Source organism: Canis lupus, chromosome 7 (genome assembly GCF_003254725.2).
Source record: "Canis lupus dingo isolate Sandy chromosome 7, ASM325472v2, whole genome shotgun sequence".
In the NCBI taxonomy this organism is placed as follows: Eukaryota; Metazoa; Chordata; class Mammalia; order Carnivora; family Canidae; genus Canis; species Canis lupus.
In genome coordinates, this window is record NC_064249.1 from 70,880,766 (window position 1) to 70,888,241 (window position 7,476).

Genomic DNA, 7,476 nt, shown 5'->3' on the forward strand with positions numbered 1-7,476 from the left:
TCAGAAGCATTATATATAAGGACTTTTAATGTGAAAGAGCTTCATTCATTTGAATACAAATTGTATGAAGGCTAATATGGGTGGAATTGAGAGAATCATGGAAGAATTTGATGAAAATAAGGCATAAGGGGCCCTGTGGGCCCAGCTTGAGCAGGATTTCCCAATAATACCTTGTGAAATACTGGCAATTTTCTCGTAAGAGTAATTGGGATGGCTTGTAAGAGTTTTAAATAAGGGAGTAAAATTATAATAATCTCTTAAAATTCCTGATGAAAAAAAACTATTCTTGGTTTTTCCTTGCTTGACAACTAGCTTCTAATTGTTTAACAATTTGGGATCCCTGGGTGGCGCAGCAGTTTGGCACCTGCCTTTGGCCCAGGGCGCGATCCTGGAGACCCGGGATCGAATCCCACATCGGGCTCCCGGTGCATGGAGCCTGCTTCTCCCTCTGCCTGTGTCTCTGCCCTCTCTCTCTCTCTCTCTCTCTCTCTATCATAAATAAATAAAAATTAAAAAAAAAAGAAAAAAAAATAATTGTTTAACAATTCTATCGTTAAATTAGAAGATTTATTAAGACCTCTATCATTTTTTTATTTTGCTTATTGATCAAAGACTTAAAATGGTATGTTATAATATTATTACTGTTGGTTTTCTCATTTTTTTTACTCATGCTGATGTAATTTATTCAGCACATAAAAGTTCCATGAAAAATATGTCTTTATGGTAAAGGGGAATCCTTATTAAAATGCCAAATGCACACAAATCATGGAAAAATGAATGTTTACCAATAATTAAATTAACCTTTGCAAGGTGTGTGAAATACTTTTTTCTGAATCCAGAATATAAAAAGCAAAATTTGAAAGTCAACACAAAAAATACGTTAGAATTGGAAGAAGGTAAAAGAAAACCACTAAAATTTTGTCATCACTTTAGCAGCATACCTAGCTCTCCAACTCATTGTCATTCACTGTTAGCTGGTCCCCTAGGGACCAATAAAAGATGTTCTGGTTGGGAAACTATAACTACTAGTGCAGAAAAGAATTGTGTTTGGTTTATTTTATCATGTCATGGAGCCTTAAGGAAGGCAATAAAAATCTCAGATGCTCTCCAGAAAAGGAGAAGCTTACCACATGGAAACAAATGCTCTGAAAAGCCTTTAGCCTTTGAAGAAAAGAGCTCAACTCCTTATTGGTGAAGGAAAAGAGAAGCTGTATATCCATGGAAAATGTAAGTATCAGACAGAATTAAAAGAACTCTATGGGAGATACAAAGACAAATAACCTGGATAAAAAATGGACAAAGGATCTGAATAGACATTTTTCCAAAGAATATATACACATTGCCAACAAGCACATGGAAAGATGCTCAATATTATCAGTCATTGGGGAAATGCAAATCAAAACCATGATGACATACCACTTCCTACCACACTAAGATATATAGAATTAAACGGTCAGATAATAGCAAGTGTTAGCAAAAATGTGGAGAAATTGGACCCCTCACACTGTTGTAAAATAGTAAAGTTGCTTGAGGAAGTGGTCTGTTGTTCCTCAAAGCATAAAACATATCTCTTAAGATCTAGAAATTCTACTTATGTATACTCTCAAGAGAAATGAAAATATATGTCCACACAAAAACTTGAACATGGATATTCATGAAAGAACTATTCATGATAGGCAAAAAGGGGAAACAACTCGTGTCCATCAGCTGATCAATGGATAAACAAAATGTGATATATCCATATGTCAGATTTTTTTTTTCATAAAACGTACAAGGATCTGATAAATACTATGACAGGGATGAATCTTGAAAACAATCTTGAAACCATGCCAAGTAAAAGAAACCAGCCACAAACCCATTCCCATTAACTGCCCTGAATAGGGAAATCTATACAGATAAAACGTAGATAAGTTGTATAAAGTTAGAGAAGACAAGGCTTTAGGTGGGGGGGACCGACAGTCATGAAGTTGGTCTCAAACTGACTGGTGATGATTGCACATATCCAGAAATATACTAAATATACTAAAAATCACTGAAGCTTAAAATGGGTGAGTTGTATGGGTATGTGAATTATTTCTAAATAATGTGGGTTATTTTAAAAACAAGAACTCAAGAAATTGTGCCATTTGCCCTACCTGTAACCTGTGATTTTATTCGATAGATTTTAATATGGATCCAAAAACCAAAACACAATAGTGCAGAATCATATTCCAATCATATTTCATATTATTGTGACACCTTAAAGAAGTAAGTACTCTGAGGTATTGCAAACTTTGCTGTTCAAAATTTGCTCCCTTTGACACAACATTAAAAACCTTCCCAGAGGTCAGATAGTATGTGGGTTACACTAGCATTTGAAAACTATTCCCTCTCTTGTATGCTATTTGGCAGAAAACATAAATCTTATTGGGGGCACATAATAAACCACTTACTTTTACAAATTATGATTCTACAAAATATCCATGAGGTTGAATTCCAGGTTTAAAAATAAGGTGATAAACAATACTTGTATTAATTACAATTCCAGAGCAACTATCTTATTCTTACCTAGGTTTTATGTGGCTAGTAACATGATACTAGTATAAACTGAGCACTGGAATCACAATTATATACACAGAGTTTTCTGTGACTTCCTCAGTTTTAAATCACCAGTTTCAGTGTTTCTACATATTCATACCTATTAGGCAGCATATCCAAATTTATCACTTGACAATATAATCATTCTGTTTTCATAGACTTATTGGGTGATGGACTTCAGAAATTCTCCCTGTCACTAAAATATATGTGATATATATATATATATATATATATATATATATATATATATAATATATATATGTAATTACATTATATATATGTAATTTTAAATATATATGAAATAATTGAGGGAGATTAATAAATTAATTCAAATCAATTATTTCATTTTAGAATTTTCTTTGAGAAGGTGAAATCAAGTATAGAGGCCATAATGTGCCACAATGACATCAAAATGCCATTTGCTAGGCTAGCACTATAAAACAGAAATATTACTGTGCAAGACAAAATAAACCTTTCTCTAAAGGGGAATTCTACCAGCTGGTTTTCTGGAATTGTCCCTCTAAGTATTCCCTTTGACTCAGGGTGATGGTAGAAAGCATGTGTTTTTAGATGCCTGCTTAAGTGCTATTATTCTCTACATTCCACAAAACCTAGTTATTTTAGACCTTGGCAACCAACTCTTTCCCAGAAGTCTCTATTTCTTAATTTTTTTTTCCCAGGAGATAACTGCTCCCACCCCATCAAGAGAGATTTACTAAGTCAGCGCAATATGCATTTGATTATTCAACTCATGTTTGCTAGATTGAACAACCAATTGCCTTTGAACTCCTTAGCTATTCTCATCTAAATAACTAGATATATAAAACTACTATCAAAAACTTAAAAGTACTAGTTTATAATGAGCCAGGTCCTTCCAGGACTAAAACTATGAACAGGCTTGGTTAGGTACTTTTAGAAGCTATATTAACTCTTTAAAACCACAAGGGATCTATTTAGTAAATTGTTAGTTCTGTGCTAATTTGCATGGCCGACTTGCTCTAATTTTTAGTTGGGATGGGAACTTGGTAGGACACAGTGAATGAGCTGTTATTTTGAATGACTATATATGAATGAGCCAAATTATAACCGAACATTAGAACTTGGTAAGTTTACAAAGTATTTTCAATAGTTGGCATAAAGGCTGAGTACTGTAACAAAGATGCTTTGAAAAATAGTGGTTTAAAGAAACTTAATATAAACATTTCTTTGTCACATAATATTCTACAGGTTAAAGGAGAATATGATAGTTACCCAAATCAGTGGCAAATTGCTGATGTAATGGTGTTGAGAACAATTCTGCTTCTTGAGATCACGTAGGGACTAAGAATCTTTCTATCCTGCTGCGTTACGTCTTTGTTCTGTGTCCAAGCTCTATGCAGCAGTATATTTTTTCTCACACTTTTAGGCAGGATGGAAGGGAAGATTTAGAGCAGTGACATTTCTTTTAAGGAAGTGGTACTCATCATTTCCACTCATATTCCATTAGTAAAAACAGTCACATGGTCATTGTAGGCTGCAAAAAAAGTTGGGTAGCCACGTGCCTTGCTAAAACACAGTGAGCTTCTGTGGCCAAAGGGGAGGATGCAGGATGGTTCTGCAGATGGAACGTAGATTTGAAACAGTGGTAATGATGTGGTTCATTTGAGCCTCATGGTGAGCTAGCTGTTGAATGCTTACTGTTTTCTTACCTTTTTACAGAGGATGAAATTAAACCTTGGGAGATGAAAATAAATTTAAATTTGTATCTATTATAACTGAAGCCAACAGATAATTTCTAAAGGAGATAAGTAAAGAATAAATATTAGAAGAATGCCAGAAGAAATGATTCAAATAGTTCAAAGTGAATGCCTCCAGGGAATAGGGCTTGAGATTTGTGGAGGATGAAAAGAGATTTGGTTTTCCTTGTAAATGTTTTGGTTTAATCTGATTTGCTAAAATATATGCATATATTGCTTTGATAAGAGTTGAAAATACAAAGAACAAATTTTCAAAAGATATATCCATTAAGTAAAATCACCAGCCATAATTGTAGCAGATTGCCTCTAGTTATCTCTAATGGCCCCTGATAATAGCAATGCTCTTTCTAAATGTTCTCTAGGAAATGTTAAATTCTAAGTCATGATATTCTTTTGAAAATAGATATGTCAAAAAAATTCATCTCATCGTACTGAAGTCAGTCCTTACCACCTCCACATCATAAATTCACCACAGATTTGGGTAGTTAGAAAAAAACACAGCTGTTATGCTTCATTTGGCTGAACATTTTCTAACACCTCCAATCTCAATGAGTAATGACCTTTACCCAGTTCTATTCAACTCTGGACAAATTGAAAATTTTTGTCATGGACACAGTCGTCACATGAATGGAAATTTATTAAATATATAAACCAAATTAGAGTTTGTGGACTAACTGTGGGATACATTGGGTTTGCTATGGCTTATACCTGTCTCCTGGGAACCTGGGTATTGGGGACAGTGTTATCATGAAGAATTTGGTTTTATAGAGTGCATACACATACACTTAATTGTTATTTTGCCATGCCCTGGATGGAGAGGTAAAAATGACTTTCAACAATTACACATTTAGAAGATACAATTCTTTTTTTTTTAAGATTTTATTTATTCATAGAGACACAGAGAGAGAGAGAGAGGCAGAGACACAGGCAGAGGGAGAAGCAGGCTCCATGCAGGGAGCCCAAAGTGGGACTCCATCCCGGGTCTCCGGGATCATGCCCTGGACTGAAGGCGGTGCTAAACTGCTGAGCCACCCGGGCTGCCCAGAAGATGCAATTCTTAAATTAATGACTGCCAACCACCAGTAAGGTAGGTCATGGAAGTAATGTTAGTATGTTGGAGGTCTCTCCATATAGAAATATGAAGAAGAAAGGCACTTCCCTTCTAAGATTATAGTTAAACCAGGCTTTCTCACACTATTTTATGCCATTAATTTCTATAATTGTACTGGGGGACTTTATTTTTTATTACTAATATATTTTTAAAGATTTTATTTATTTATTTGAGAGGGAGAGAGAGAGAGAGAGCACGAGAGCATGAGCAGAGGGAGGGGTAGAGGGAGAAGCTAACTCCCTGCTGAGTGAGGAGCCTGATATGCGGCTCAATCCCAGGACCCCGAGATCATGACCTGAGCCAAAGGCAGACGTTTAACTGACTGAGCCGCCCAGGCACCCCTGTTACTGTCTAATCCTATTGTTTATTTCAGATTGTAATTCTGAATTGTCAACTTTGTTCTATCCATCTGCCACTTAATGTACCAGCTTTGTGTAAATTAGGTTATTGATAAGTATTTCTATATTTATTAAAGTCATTGGCTTTTCTTTTCAACAGAATGATACAAGATCCTAAAATAGGCCATTAGAGACTTCTGATGAGTGTGAAATTATGCCAGGGAAGCTGTTGTACCTGCTGGTCCCACAGCTACATGTCTTTGTGTTATTGTACATGGTGCCCTAAAGCAGAAGCCACGTATTATCATTTGAGATGGCAAAAAAGAAACAAATGCTACATCCCTGCATTATCACTTCTTGTTCTTATCTGTAGATCAATTTACTTGACTTTACTTCAATTGGTAGACTGCTTCCAGTGTAGAGATATCCTCTTAAGGTGTAGGACTTTTCAGGAAACAAAATCAAGTTGAATACTCTTGATTTTCCTATTACAAATAATTCCCTGTAACCATGGCAGTCTGATCCCTTTAAGAAAAAAGTTTGCATTTAACACTTTATAGTTGCTGGCTATATTACACTTGTAGAGCTAATTCAGTCTTTCTATTCCCTTTCTTTCTTACAGATTTGTCAGGGAAGCAAGATTACCATGTGATTCACTCAAGGATCATTGCCCTTCACACATCTCAGAAGTGAGATTGTGCCATTATAGCTGTGTCATCTACAACTTTCATATTTTTGTTACTGAAAAAAATAGCCAAACCTTTTGTTTTTGAAAAACAAACAAAATTGTATTGTTACTGAATTTTCTATTTATAACATCAGAAAATTGTTTAGCACTTAAAAATGTTACATTTCAGTAAAATTGATCTATATGTCAGGATTTCTTAATTCTACTTTTACAAAAATTATTCAGATTCCTATTTTTATTCAAAGTTAATTCACATGTTTATTACAGATCTCAATTTTATATTATGCCTTTAAAACTCATAAGACCCACTGACTCATTTTTCTTTTTTGAGTTACAAAAGGAAATTATAAGTTCTTTCAAAAATAGCCTGTTCTTCCCATGATCTATTCTTTTGACATTTAAAAGAGTTCTTACACCTATGTTAAAAAAAAATTCATAATGAAGCACAATGGGTCACATCTAGTCACTCAAAACACATTTCATGCTGATGCTGCCTTATATTTGCACAACACATCACGACTGAAACATGACCTCACATGTACTGTCTAATTTGTCCTATATAATTGCAGTAAATATCCTGGATAGATGCTATTTCCTCATTTCACAGGTAAAGAAACAGAGCCTCAGAGATGTTATGTTCCTGTGATAAAACATCACTAGTGGCAGGACCAGAACCTGAGCCTTAGTCTGCCAAACCCATTCACTTTACTGTGACCAGTAATAGTAGGTGCTCTAAGAAATACAAAAGATAATGGTCTTTTTAATGGTAACCTACAATCAAATTAAGGAAAAGATAATGGTGGTTCTCCATCATATTTAAGATGGTGGTTACATTTTAAGACAGTTCTAGTTTTAAGAAGAGAAACATGTCCAAATAATTCTGTCCAATCCTGTTAAAGTCCCAGTCCTAGTGGACATTTTCCTCTTTTTGGGTTAGTTACCATTTCAATCAACCAATGCCAAGATATTGTGGCAGGCATTGAAGAGAACACTGAGTGCCATGACCATGAAAAATAGCTCTGCGTG

At 34.9% G+C, this 7,476-nt stretch overlaps 1 long non-coding RNA gene across 1 annotated transcript in view; it reads left to right on the top strand.

The window, feature by feature from the left end:
* The window catches only part of LOC118355194 (uncharacterized), a 149,293-nt gene extending 142,700 nt beyond the window's left edge, over positions 1-6,593 (top strand). Inside the window, exon 4 of the long non-coding RNA XR_007412136.1 lies at positions 6,385-6,593. This is a non-coding gene — a long non-coding RNA (uncharacterized LOC118355194). The remainder of the gene's footprint in view (positions 1-6,384) is intronic.
* Positions 6,594-7,476: the final 883 nt, after the last annotated feature.